Source organism: Microcebus murinus, chromosome 4 (genome assembly GCF_040939455.1).
Source record: "Microcebus murinus isolate Inina chromosome 4, M.murinus_Inina_mat1.0, whole genome shotgun sequence".
Lineage (NCBI taxonomy): Eukaryota > Metazoa > Chordata > Mammalia > Primates > Cheirogaleidae > Microcebus > Microcebus murinus.
In genome coordinates, this window is record NC_134107.1 from 57,358,767 (window position 1) to 57,371,574 (window position 12,808).

The window sequence follows — 12,808 nt, forward strand, 5'->3', positions numbered from 1 at the left end:
GTACTTTAATTTCTTTGTTGCTATTGTGAAGGGAATGGAGTCTTTGATTTGGTTCTCAATTAGATTGTTGTTGGCATATATGAATGCCTCTCATTTCTGTTTATTGATTTTGTATCCTGAGACTTTACTAAATTCATTATTCATTGATCAGTTCCAGGAGTTTCTTGGTTGAATCTTTGGGGTTTTCTAGATATAATATCATATCATCAGCAAAGAGTGAAAATTTGATCTCTTCTGCCCCTATTTGGATACCATTAATTCCGTTTTCCTGTCTGATTGCTGTAGCCAAGACTTCCAGCACTATGTTGAACAGAAGTGGAGAAAGTGGGCAGCCTTGTCTGGTTCCAGTTCTAAGTGGGAATGATTTCAATTTTTCCCCATTCAGTATGATTTTGGGTATGGGTCTGTGATATATGGCTTGTATCATTTTTAGGTATGTCCCTTCTGTGCCTATTTTCTTAAGTGTCCGTATCATGAAAGGGTGTTGAATTTTGTCAAAAGCTTTTTCTGCATCTATTGAAAGAATCATGTGGTCTTTGTTTTTGCTTCTGTTTATGTGGTGAATTGCATTTATAGATTTATGTATGTTGAACCATCCCTACATCCCTGGGATGAAGCCCACTTGGTCGTGGTGGATTATTTTTTTGATAAGTGTCTGGATTCGGTTAGCTAAGATTTTGTTGAAAATTTTTGCATCTATATTCATTAGGGATATTGGTCTGTAGTTTTCTTTTTTTGTTGGATTCTTTCCTGGTTTTGGTATTAGAGTAATATTCGCTTCATAAAAGGTGTCGGGGAGGTTTCCGTTCTTCTCGATGTTGTGGAATAGTTTCTGCAAGATAGGTACTAGTTCTTCTTTGTAAGTATGGTAAAATTCAGGTGTGAAGCCATCTGGACCTGACTTTTCTTTTTAGGGAGATTTTTAATTGCTGTTTCTATTTTAGCAGTTGAGATTGGTCTGTTCAGGGAATCTATTTCTTCCTGGTTGAGCCTAGGGAGGCTGTGTGTTTCTAGAAATTTGTCCATTTCCTGCACATTTTCCAGTTTGTGTGCATAAAGATTTTTGTAGTATTCATAAATTGTATCTTGTATCTCTTTGGGATCAGTTGTGATATCTCCTTTTTTATTCCTGATGGAGCTTATTAAAGATTTCTCTTTTCTGCTTTTCGTTAGCTTAGCCAATGGTGTGTCAATTTTGTTTATTTTTTCAAAGAACCAACTTTTTGTTTTATTAATGTCCTGAATAGCTTCCCTGTTTCAATTTCGTTTAGTTCTGATTTGATCTTGTGGATTTCACTTCTTCTGCTGGGTTTGGGGTTGGTCTGTTCTTCTTTTTCCACCTCTTTGAGTCGTTTCATTAGATTGTCTATTTGTGATCTTCTTGTCTTTGGGTTATAGGCATTTATGGAGATAAACTTTCCTCTCAGAACTGCTTTAGCTGTGTCCCAGAGGAGTTGATAACTTGTCTCTCCATTGTCGTTTTCTTCATAGAATTTTTTTATTTCCGTCTTGATTTCTTCATTTATGAACTAATCATTTAGTAGGAGGTTGTTTAATTTCCATGTTTTTGTGTAGAAATGTGAGTTTCTTTTAGGGTTGATTTCTAGTTTTATTCCACTGTGATCTGAGAAGGTACATGGTATGATTTCTATTTTTTTAATTTTCTTGAGATTTTCTTTGTGTCCTAGGATATGGTCAATCTTAGAGAATGTCCTATGAGCTGATGAGAAGAACGTATATTCAGTGGATTTGGGGTAGAATGTTCTGTAAATGTCAGTCAGACTCAATTGTTCTAGAGTTTTGTTTAATTTCATTATTTCTTTATTAATTTTCTGTTTGGAGGATCTGTCTCGTGCCGTCAGTGGGGTGTTGAAATTTCCGGCGATTATGGATTTGCTATTAATCCATTTGCTTAGCTCCAGTAAGGTTTGCTTTATGAATCTGGGTGCACCTAAGTTGGGTGTATATATATTTAAAATTGTTATCTCTTCTTGTTGAACTGTGCCCTTCACCATTATATAATGACCTTCTTTGTCTTTCACTACTTTTGTTGGTTGAAAAACTAAGTTGTCTGAAATTAGAACTACCACGCCTGCCTTCTTTTGGCTTCCAGTGCCTGGAATACTGATCTCCATCCTTTTACTTTTAGTCTATATGCATCCTTGCAGGTTAGATGTGTTTCCTGAAGACAGCATACAGTTGGCCTGTATTTTCTTATCCATTCAGCCAGCCTATGTCTCTTGAGTGGAGAGTTTAAGCCATTCACATTTATTGAGAGAACTGATAGGTAAGGTAGATTACTGTTCATTCTGTTGAGTTGGATGTTGTTGCTTTGATTTCTTTCTTGAGCCATTGTATTATCAGGCCTTTAATCTTTGGGTTTTGGTTGTTTTTATATTCGTCAGTTTTTAGTATGGTGTTCCGTGCGTAACACTGCTTTGAGTACTTCTTGTAGGGCTGGTCTTGTCTTGGTGAATTCTCTGAGACTTTGCTTGTCTGAGAATGTCTTTATTTCCTCTTCATAAATGAAGCTTAGTTTTGCAGGGAATAATATTCTAGGCTGGGCATTGTTTTGTGTCAGAAGAGTGACAATGGGACCCTAGTCACTCCTTGCTTGTAAAGTCTCATTAGAGAAGTCTGGTGTTATTGGAATTGGCTTTCCCTTGTATGTCACTTGCTTCTTTTGTCTTACAGCTCTTAGAAGGGCCTCTTTAGTTGATATTTTGGTCAGTCTGATGATTGCATGTCGTCACGTTTTCCTGTTTGCATTAAATCTCCCAGGGGTCCTCTGAGCTTCTTGAACTTCTATATTGAGATTTTGAGCAAGGCCTGGGAAATTTTCCTCTATTATATCTTCAAATAGGTTGTCCAACCCTTGAGTGTTGTCTTTTTCCCCTTTCTGGTAACCCTATGACCCTCACATTAGGTTTCTTCACATAATCCCACATCTCTTGTATGCTTTGCTCTTTTTTCTTGTTTCTCTGCTCTATCTCAGTGACGGTTTTATTTAGTTGGAGGGTGTTATCTTCAAGCTCTGAGATTCTTTCTTCTGTTTGATCTACCCTGTTCCTGAGACTTTCACTGTATTTTGTAGTTCCCTGAATTGATTCTTCATTTCTAGGAGTTCGGTTAAACTTTTCTTCATGTGTCTATTTCTTTAGTGGACTTTTCTTCTAGGTCCTGGAGGTTTTTTGTGCTTTCTTTGTGTTGGTTATTGAGTTGTTGTTGCAGGTCGGTGAGTGTTCTTATGATCCACATACGAAATTCCTCTTCTGGCCTTTTGGTTGCCTGATTTTGGTTGGTGTCCATTGCTAGGGGGCTGGTGCTCCTCTTTGGGGATGTGTTCTCTGTTTGGTTCTTCATATTTGTTGAGTTCCTTCGCTGATTTCTTCTCATGTCGATCAGTTGTTGTTTCTTTCCTTTAGGTTTTTGTTTGGGAATTCGCATGCCTTGTTTAGTTTCTGAGCCGTTAGGTGGTGTCTGTGGGTGAGATTCGACCACTCCCTGTATAATGAGTCACTGGGTGCCATGAAAAGGCTGTGCAGGATGCCGTCCCTGTCAGTAGGTGGCGCTTGCTTAGAGGAATAAGCTATGTTATTGATTTTGTGTCCTGTTATCAGCTCTTGTTCTGGGTGGAGCTAGGTTGGGTAAGCCTGCCCTCAGGCACCACCAATGCTGTTAGCAGGGGTCAAAGTTCTGTTCTCTGTTTCTAGGAAAAGCTGTCAGGGCGGGGCTGGAATAGCCCGGCCCAATCAGAAAATCTGTGTGTGGTGGTGGGGCTGTCCAGACCTGCAGTCTGGAGTGGGCCTGGCTTCTTTCCACCCTCCCCAACTCCACAGCTACTCCTGGGCCTCTGCCAGGTCAGACCACACGCCACCAGGTTTCCCGGGATTGTGATGCCAGCGGGGAGGTTCCCTACACACAAAAGCCACTTGGGCTGGGCATACGGCCTTCTTTTGGGAGGAGGATTGCCCTCTAGGACGCTGATCTGCCCCTGAAGGCACACACACCTCAGTAGGCTGTTCACATATATCCCTTCTGTGCGCCCGGCAATGCTAGACCTCGGTGCATGGGATCTGGTCTGCAGGTCCGACCTCTGGGTCCCAGAGTTCACACTGTATCCCCACCAGGGAGAGGAGTTCCAGTCCCAATTCACCCACAGGGAGCCCAAGCTGGGTCTATGTCTCTCAGCCTCTGAGTGTGCACCGTTCTCCTGGGAACACCATGCCAGCAGCACCTGGGAGGGCTGGCAGGTAGGGAGCTCACAGTCTCAGTTCCCCTTAGTCAGCTATAGGGCCCCAAAAGGGAAAGTCCCGTACCCTGGAGGTGCCTCCGGCTGGTGGCTGTATTGTCTCTCTGGGCAGCTGTTGGTAGGGTCGGCAGAGGGGAGAAGGAGGCAATATGGCGCCTACCGCGTGGCTTGGGTCTGTGCTCATGGAGGTGCCGGGAGGGAGTTGGGAGCCTGGTGCTGCGTCCACTAAATGCTCACCGCTATCTGGCGGCCGCCGTCTCTGGGCTGGTGTCCGCATGTCTCTCCACCCGCTGGGGAGCCCACCAGCAGTCCTAAATGCAGGGGAGGGGAAAGGTGATTCGTCCACCTACCCTTGCCGCTGGTCTCCGGGCTGCTCCAGCGGTCTCAGCTTCCAGTTCTCCTCCGCAGCCTCCTCCCGTGGAGTCTCCCGGGGTCTCAGGTACCCCTCCTTCCGGCCCTCGTCCACTGTATGCTCGTCTTCTTGCTTCTTTTTTCTAATTTCTGCTATAATCTGTCTTTTCTGCAGAAACACTCTGTCTGGCAGTGTTTCTTGTCTGCCATCTTGATCTGCATTGTAATCTTTAATAGGATTAATTATATCTCAATGCAGCTACTATAAAAGAAAATAATAGGATAAAATATGCATGTTGTGTCATGAAGGTAGAAGGAGGGACTCCACTCTGAAGATGGTGAGTGATGCAGTTTATGAGAGAAAGGTAAGTCCTGAGGATGGGCCTGAGCAATTGGAAGAAGAAAATTGTCTTCATCCCATTGTTGATTCTAAACTAAAAAAAAAAAAAAAAAAAAGAAAATTGTCTTCAAATGCTAAGAGGAAGGCTGCCACAGGAAGAGATTTGGTAGTAAAAGAAGTTTCATTTTGGACATATTATATTTGAGTTGCCTATTAGACATAAAAGTAGTTATGTTAAGCAGAAAATTAGGAGTTCAAGTCTGAAGAAGGAATCAGAGAATGAGGATATAAATTTAGAAGTTCTATCAACCTATCAATGCATCTAAAGCTTTTATAATGGATGAGCTTGAAGAGTGATTAAAGGTAGTGAAGCGTAGGGGTTCAAGCACCAAGCCCTGGGTGGACATGCTTGAAGCTCTGACTCAAGGGGGAATGAGGGGCAAGGGAAACATACGTAACCCAAACATTTGCACCCCTATAATATGTAGAAATGAAATAAAACCCCAAAATATAAAAAAGAAGTCAAGGAGATGAGGAAAATTTATCACAGGAGTCCCAGGAGCAGTCATGAAGATTGTGGGAACACAAGGAGGGTGTGATGAGAAAAGATTTTCAAAGGGGAGAAGGTGGTTGAATGTATCAAAATGCTGCTATTACATTGAATAAAGTGAGGATGGATTTCATTATTGAGTTTGTAGATCAATTATGATCTTGAGAAGTGAAGTAGCATGAATAAAAGCCAAAGCGATTGGGATCAAGGGAAAAATGAGAGAGATTCTTGAATCTCTTGTCCAAAAGTGGGCAAATAGTTCTTGTTGCTTTTGTCTAAGATGAAGAAGAGAAATGAAGTGTTAGTTATAGGTGAATGTGGATTGAAGACTTATTCTTAAATTTGTTTTTGTTGTGCTATGTTTTTATATTGGAGAAATAATGATATAAACAAATGGGAATGATCCGGTAAAGATCAAAGTTGAAGATACAGAGGATACAGGGGAGAGTGGCTGAAGAGACATGCTAAGCTTGATGAAAGGAATAGAATAAGTAAAGTCATTCATAGTATCAAACACACTAAGAAAGAATAGTTCTATAATGAACAAGTACGGCCACAGTCAGAGGTTCATCCTGTTCAATTCTTCAGTCTGGGGTTATAGAATTAAGAGAGACTTAGAGGAGTGAACTGTCCTAATTCTTATCTCTTCAGATAATAAACTAAACTATTAAACACACGAATATTTAATGACTGATTAGAGGTTTTGGAAGAAACATGCATCAAAGCCTTCCTGATGCAATTCCTTTAGGGCACCAGTACATGGAGTCATTTAACTGATGTGTCAGTCGCTTCCTTTCAAATACTGATGGCAAAGTTTATGGCAAGCATCGATAGATTTTGTAAGAAATGTAGAGTGTTACTTTCCATCATTATAGTCATTCCTGTTTAATAAAGAACACATGAACCACCATGTCATGTATCTGTTTGGTCTTGATCCCATAAATAATGGGATTAAGCATAGGTGGGCCAGAACATAGACACTGGCAAGCAGGACATGGATATGAGGTGAGATGTTACATCTACACCGCTGAGTAGTGGCTGTGAAGATCCTTGATCCACAGAAGAAGATGAGGACACAGACATGGCAGCCATAAGTATTGAAAGCTTTGTGGTGAGTACCTTGATTGCAGAAGACAGTACATTTCATTAGCAAGCAAGAAATAAAAATTACTACAATATCTAAAAGCAGTGTGGCATTAGAATAAAAAACTATAGCCGATATTTACCTCATGTCATCACAGGAAATTTGGGTTAAGAGATTGTGTTTGCAACATTAATGGAAGGATGTTTTATCTTTAAAAGGTCTGCCTTTTCAGATGAAATATTAAAAAATGGAAAGTCTTTTGGACAGATTAAGTTTGCATTTGAGTGGAGGATATATAACAAGGGAAAAGATGGTAAACACTGGAATCCCTAAAAACAGTTATGTTTTTTTCACTAGTAGGAGAAATTGATATATTGATGCATTACTGTCAAAGTGAAATAGGATCAAGAAAGCAATCAGTTAAATTACCTTCTCAATGTAAGTCATTCATGTAAAAGTGTTATTATGGAACAACAAAGGTACTAGACATTATTCCAGAATGCTATTATATTCTATAATAGGAATGTGAGGCTTAACAATCTTTTTACTGTTCTCTAAAGGACAGCTAAGATTTGAGTCTTTTCTAAATTAAGTATACATAAATTAAAATCTATAAAATGGGTCAAAGGAAATAGACTTTTCTGAACTAGTGATATGGATGAGGTCTTCTGACTGGAGTTGGGGTGAGGTTAGAGGGGCAAGTCCAACAAAGGCAGCCCCTGAGCAGGTAGCCATGCCCAATTCCCTTTACCACAGAGAGATAGTGTGAATAATTCCATAGAAGTTTTATAATTCTTTACAGTTGAAGTTCCACCATTCTTGATATTTTCTTCTTTATTAATGTTTCTTTAGTCTATAAAGGTAAAATTCTGGTAAAGACTGAACACACTGTGCACACAGTATCCGGGCCAGCTGAGGGCTGAGAAGGTGAGAATTGGCTCTGTTGTCTAAGGAGCTTGCCATCTGGGGGCTGGTGTCTACACAGTGAAGAGCCTGGTGCTAACATGGATAGAGGGCAAGTGCACCTTAATACTAAGGACCGGTGGGTACCACAGAATCAAAAGTTAAACTGCTCCAGATTCTGGAAGAAATGCAGACAATTTAATGCCAGAGGACTCATTATTCATTCAAAGAAGCATAAATACTCCATAAAGGGATTATTTTTTACTCTCAGGTCTAAACTGTGAGTTCTTCCCTCTCTCGCACTGTCTTCTGTTGGTTGTTGAACCTGATATCTATTTGCAGGAGATGAGCTCAGTGCAGAACACAGGTAGTGAGAAGTTCAGAGATCTAATAGATGGAGAAACATAAATTATTGTCTGTATCTTTGCATTTATTCAGTGCCTGGCTCAACATCTAGCACATAGTACTAAGTACAAATAATCATTTATTCCTTTGCCTGCCAGGTTTTACTCTCTGCAATTATAATTTTCAGAAAATTTAATTTTCCAGGAAAATCCACTCATTTTTATACTACCCTTAAGAAATGACTGAAACTGCGTTGAGAATAAAATCATGTGGACGGAGCCCAGCAGAGGCTTGTGAGGATGTGCCTGCAGTGGACAATAACTATCACCAAGTCAGTCTGTGACTACACGACCAGCATGAGGATATACAATTCCCTGAGGGAAGCCACCCTCCTGAAGGATGTAGAAGAAATAAAAGTAAATATGAAAATGCCTTAAGAGGGTGATAGCTAGATGTGTACACCACTATGCTGACAAAGTAATAGCAGGAAAAGGAGATCAAGCAAACAAAACTAAACTAAATTAAAAGAAAAGCTGAAGAGGACCAGTTTACAGACATTGATCTACACAGTCTACACAAGCTCTTCAATCTACGCAGACTGAAGCGCTTGCCAGTTGGAGGCTGGCTATTCACTGAGTGAAGCTGCATGAACTAGAATGAGTGCTTGTGTAACTCAAGATCACTTTAATCATGTTCTCAAATGCCCTGGGAGGTTTCTGCAGGCTTGATCCAGGCACCTTCAGCACCCTGGAGAAGTCTCCTCTGTGCCCCTCATTTGTGCTGCTGAGCCCCAACTCAGGGCACTGTCACAGTCGGCCAGGATGTCAGGAATGTGCCTGACTGACCCATCCCACAGGTCACTCCTTTCCCTCTGCCTTCACAAGCAGTCTAACATCTGAGCACCTAACTTGTAGATACCAGCATATCTGATTACCAGTCCATGTCCCCAATTCATCATGTTCTTTCTGAAGTCTGAGAATGGTCTTTCTTTTGTCCGTGCATTCCCACAATCCAGCACACTGAAGCACAATAATTCCACAATAATGACTACTATAGTATGGGAGGTATAAAGGATAATAGGAGGCATGAATGAGCCCCTTTAAATGCCTCAAATGTTTACAGTAGTCAGTGTCTGGTGTCCGTGTAGACCCTTCTCTGGAGGGCTCAGTGTTCACTTTCACTAATGCCATGCTGTTTTGATTACTGTTGCTTTATAGAAAGTCTTAAAAGCAGGAAATGTGATACTTCAATTTTGTTCTTAATCAGTATTGTGTTGTCCATTCTGTCTTCTTCCTTTTCATATCTATTTTAGAATCTGTTTGTCCATATCTACAAAAAACCTTGTTGGGATTCTGATTGGAATTGTATTGAAGCTATAGAAAAAGTTAGGAAAAATCAGCATCTTAACAGTGTGTCTTTCAGTCCATAAACACTGAATTTCTCTCCATTTCTTTGTATCTTCTTTGATTTCTTTTATCAGAGTTTTGTGGGGTTTTACATATATCTTATACATATTTTGTTAGAAATACATCCAAGCATTTTATTCATTTCAGTGGCTATTTTAAATGATATTTTCTTAATTTCAAATACCAGTTGCTTAATGCTTGTCTGAAGAAAAAGTTGACTTTTGTATACTAAGCTACTATCTTATTATCTGGAAGTTCCAGAAGTTTTTTGTCAATTATTTGTTATTTTCTATGTAGACACTCATATCATCTTTGAGTAGACAATTTTATTCCTCCTTTTCAATCTGTAAACTGTATATTTCCTTTCTTGTCTTCTAACACTAAGACTTCCATTGCAATGTTGAGTAAGAATGGTGAGAGAGTAAATCCTTGCCTCATTCCCAATCTTATGGGGAAGGCATTCATCTTCTCACCATTAAACATAATGTTACTTGTAAGGCTCTTTGTAAATGTTCTCTATAGGTTTGAGGAAGTCCCCTTTATTCCTAGTTCTCCAACAGTTTTTACCATGAAAGGTGTTCAATTTTTCAAATACTTTTACTGTACCAGTTTATAGGATCAGGTTTTTTTCTTTTTTAACCTGATGATATGGTGGGTTACACAGATTGATTTCAAGTGTTGATCCAGCTTTGCATAGCTGGGATAAATCCCACTTGGTCATGGTGTAAAATTATTTTTATACATTGTTCGGTTCTATTTGCTAATATTTTCTTGAGGATTGTTGCATATATGTTTATGATAGATATTGCTCTGGTTTTTTCCCTTCTTGTCATTTATCTTTATGATTTTGGTACTAAAGTAACGCTGAAATAACAGAATAAGTTAGAAAGTGTTCCCTCTGCTGTTATTTTCTGGAAGAGATTATAGAGCATTGGTATGATTTCCTCCTCAAATGTTTGTTAGAATTCACCCGTGAACTCATCTGAGCCTGGTGTTTTCTTTTTTCTCCACCTCGGCCTCCCAGACTGCTAGGATTACAGGCATGAGCCATGGTGCCCGGCCAAAATGAAGTCACTCTTGTCAGATCCAGGCTAAGTGGAGCCGGGAGGCCATGAAGGAGGGGAGCTCATGCTTGTATGTCTAAGACAAGAACTATCACAAGGACTTTCCAAAACCCACAAGATATTCCTACATGTCCTACTCACCTTACACAACCAGCATGTCTTACATGCTTCCCTTGTTCTGCACATCTGTACATATTTCTTGCTAAAGTATACCCCAGCAGATGAAATGGACTCTCTGTGGCTAAAATCAGATAAACCAAAAAAAAAAAAAAACAAACAAAATCTCACGGCTAGCAGGATGAGGAATTTGTCATGTACCCCCAGTGTTATTAATTGTCATAAGCTTTCTTTCCTGTAATTAAGCAGAAACTAGCTCCTGAAAACCATAGCCAAAACGACTACTGCTGGAAAATTTCCCAACCGAAACTGATAGATCAGTCAGACACCAGCCATGACCCCATCTCCCAACTTGCAGTGCTGCCATGACTCTGATTGGACAGAGAACTGATATTATAAACATTCTTTCTTTTAAAAAAAAAAATATAAAATTATTTATTGACTACTGTTCACCAGTATTTACAATAAAGTAAACAATATACAGTTGGATAACATTCTGATTACTACAGAGTTGCTTTTCCTGGCTTCTGCTGAACCAGTAACCCAAACACTGAAAAGATTGAGCCTGCCTGTAAGGAATGAGATGGGGTAAGGAAAAACCATGCAGGTCAATAGTTTAGATTACAAAAAGTTTGTTCACCCATTTATGTCAGCAGGTCTAAAACTGCCAACATCTCCAACCATATGATTAGGTTTCCAAGAGCCAAGCCTCAGATATTCCAGTAATCCTGAACTTTCAATCAATACAGCACAGGGATTTCAACTTTTTGTGAAGGAATGGCTCTCTAGAGGAATCTTTAATGTCCATTTAACTAAGTCTTGTTTGTTCACTGGGTTAGAGCCCACCAGGATTTCTCTAGTTCCCTCATCTGGGTTGGGGGTTGTTGGTAGTGATAAAGCTTTTCTTGTTAAGAACTTTGCAAACACAATGTTGCATTTATATGACTTTACATGTAGATACGAACTCTGATATGGCTCCCTTTAAATTATCCATTTAAAGTGTACAATTAATTATGAATCAACTATTATTTTGAAGTGTTGTGGCTTCAGGGAAATTTTCAATTCTTAGGTTTTGCAGAATGATGGCATTGAAGACACATGGGCTTACCCATGATTTTTGTTTTGGTGAATGTTTAAAAACAAAGAAAATCATTTACATATGCATGTTATGTATACACACACAAAAACAAATCTGAAAAACCCAGAATGGGCCTTAGGCATGAATTAAACACATGTTCTGATTCAATAATGGCTATGGAAATTTCCTCTAACATTTAGAAAAGCTGTTCTCTAGTGCAGAGGAAATAATATATCATGGTATCAAATGTTCTTTTCTGATAAAGGAAGCAACTACAGAAAGCTTTTATTTATTTGTTCAAAGTAACCAGTGGTATTGATGCAAACAACCACTCCAAAAACTTTCTCAATACTACTTGCAAAACAGACATATAAAACTTGATTTATTAGAGTGTAGTTATTTCTTCACACTAGTAAATCAAAAACCAAGACCCAGATTTTATACATATAGATATAAAACAATGCAAACAATTATCGAGCTTCATCTTCTGGACTAGAATGCCAAGTTAGTCTCTCTTCATAAAAAGCAATTCCAATTTGAGGACTATTCATATTTGTCTCTTTTGCGAGCACCAAATCTGCCTCATCTGAATCTCCCCATTTCATAAGAAACATTAATTCTCCACTGCTATCTGGGGCACCAAACATTCTTTCAAGACCAAGACCTTCAGCAAAGCCTCTTGGTTTGTCAGCAGCATCTCTTTTCTTCTATGATTTGCTATCACCAGATTCACTGTCAGATAAAGACTTTCTTTTTGTACCATCTTTCTCTTTGCCAGCTTATTGAGAATTAAATTCTTCAATTAATTCTGCACAATCTAAATTTTCTTCATGTTCCCAAGTATTTTCAGCATCTGTAAATCCCTTCCACTTCAGGAAATACTACACTTTCCCATTTACTACACATCAATCCAGTACTTTTTCCACCACAAATTCTTCAGGCTCCATCTCTTCAACCTTTTTACTCTTCCCATTCTGTTTCTTTCCCATTTTTTGCAATGTAGTTTTATTGGAGGCCACTTTTTATTGCAGACTTGAAGAGCTATTATTCACCAACTCTGAGCTGCTCTGGTTCATGGATCTATAGCAACACTCTAAATATTCTTTCTTGATAAATGGCCACAGATCTTAAGCCAGTTTCAGCCAGCTTATAGAGACTGCACACATTGTCTTTATGTCCTATAGCTGACCTTTTGACATAAAGAACCAACCCAATTACACCTCATTTTAAGGCCAAACCCCCCACCCCAAAGTGAACATAAGAAGTATGTTGCAGATATGTCAACCCAGAGTATAAATTCCCCCCTGCCTTACTCAGA

General features: G+C 39.4%; 1 pseudogene; it reads right to left on the reverse strand.

Moving 5' to 3' along the window:
• Window positions 1-11,960: 11,960 nt before the first annotated feature.
• LOC105860287 (chromobox protein homolog 3 pseudogene) lies at window positions 11,961-12,503 on the reverse strand (annotated as a pseudogene).
• Window positions 12,504-12,808: the final 305 nt, after the last annotated feature.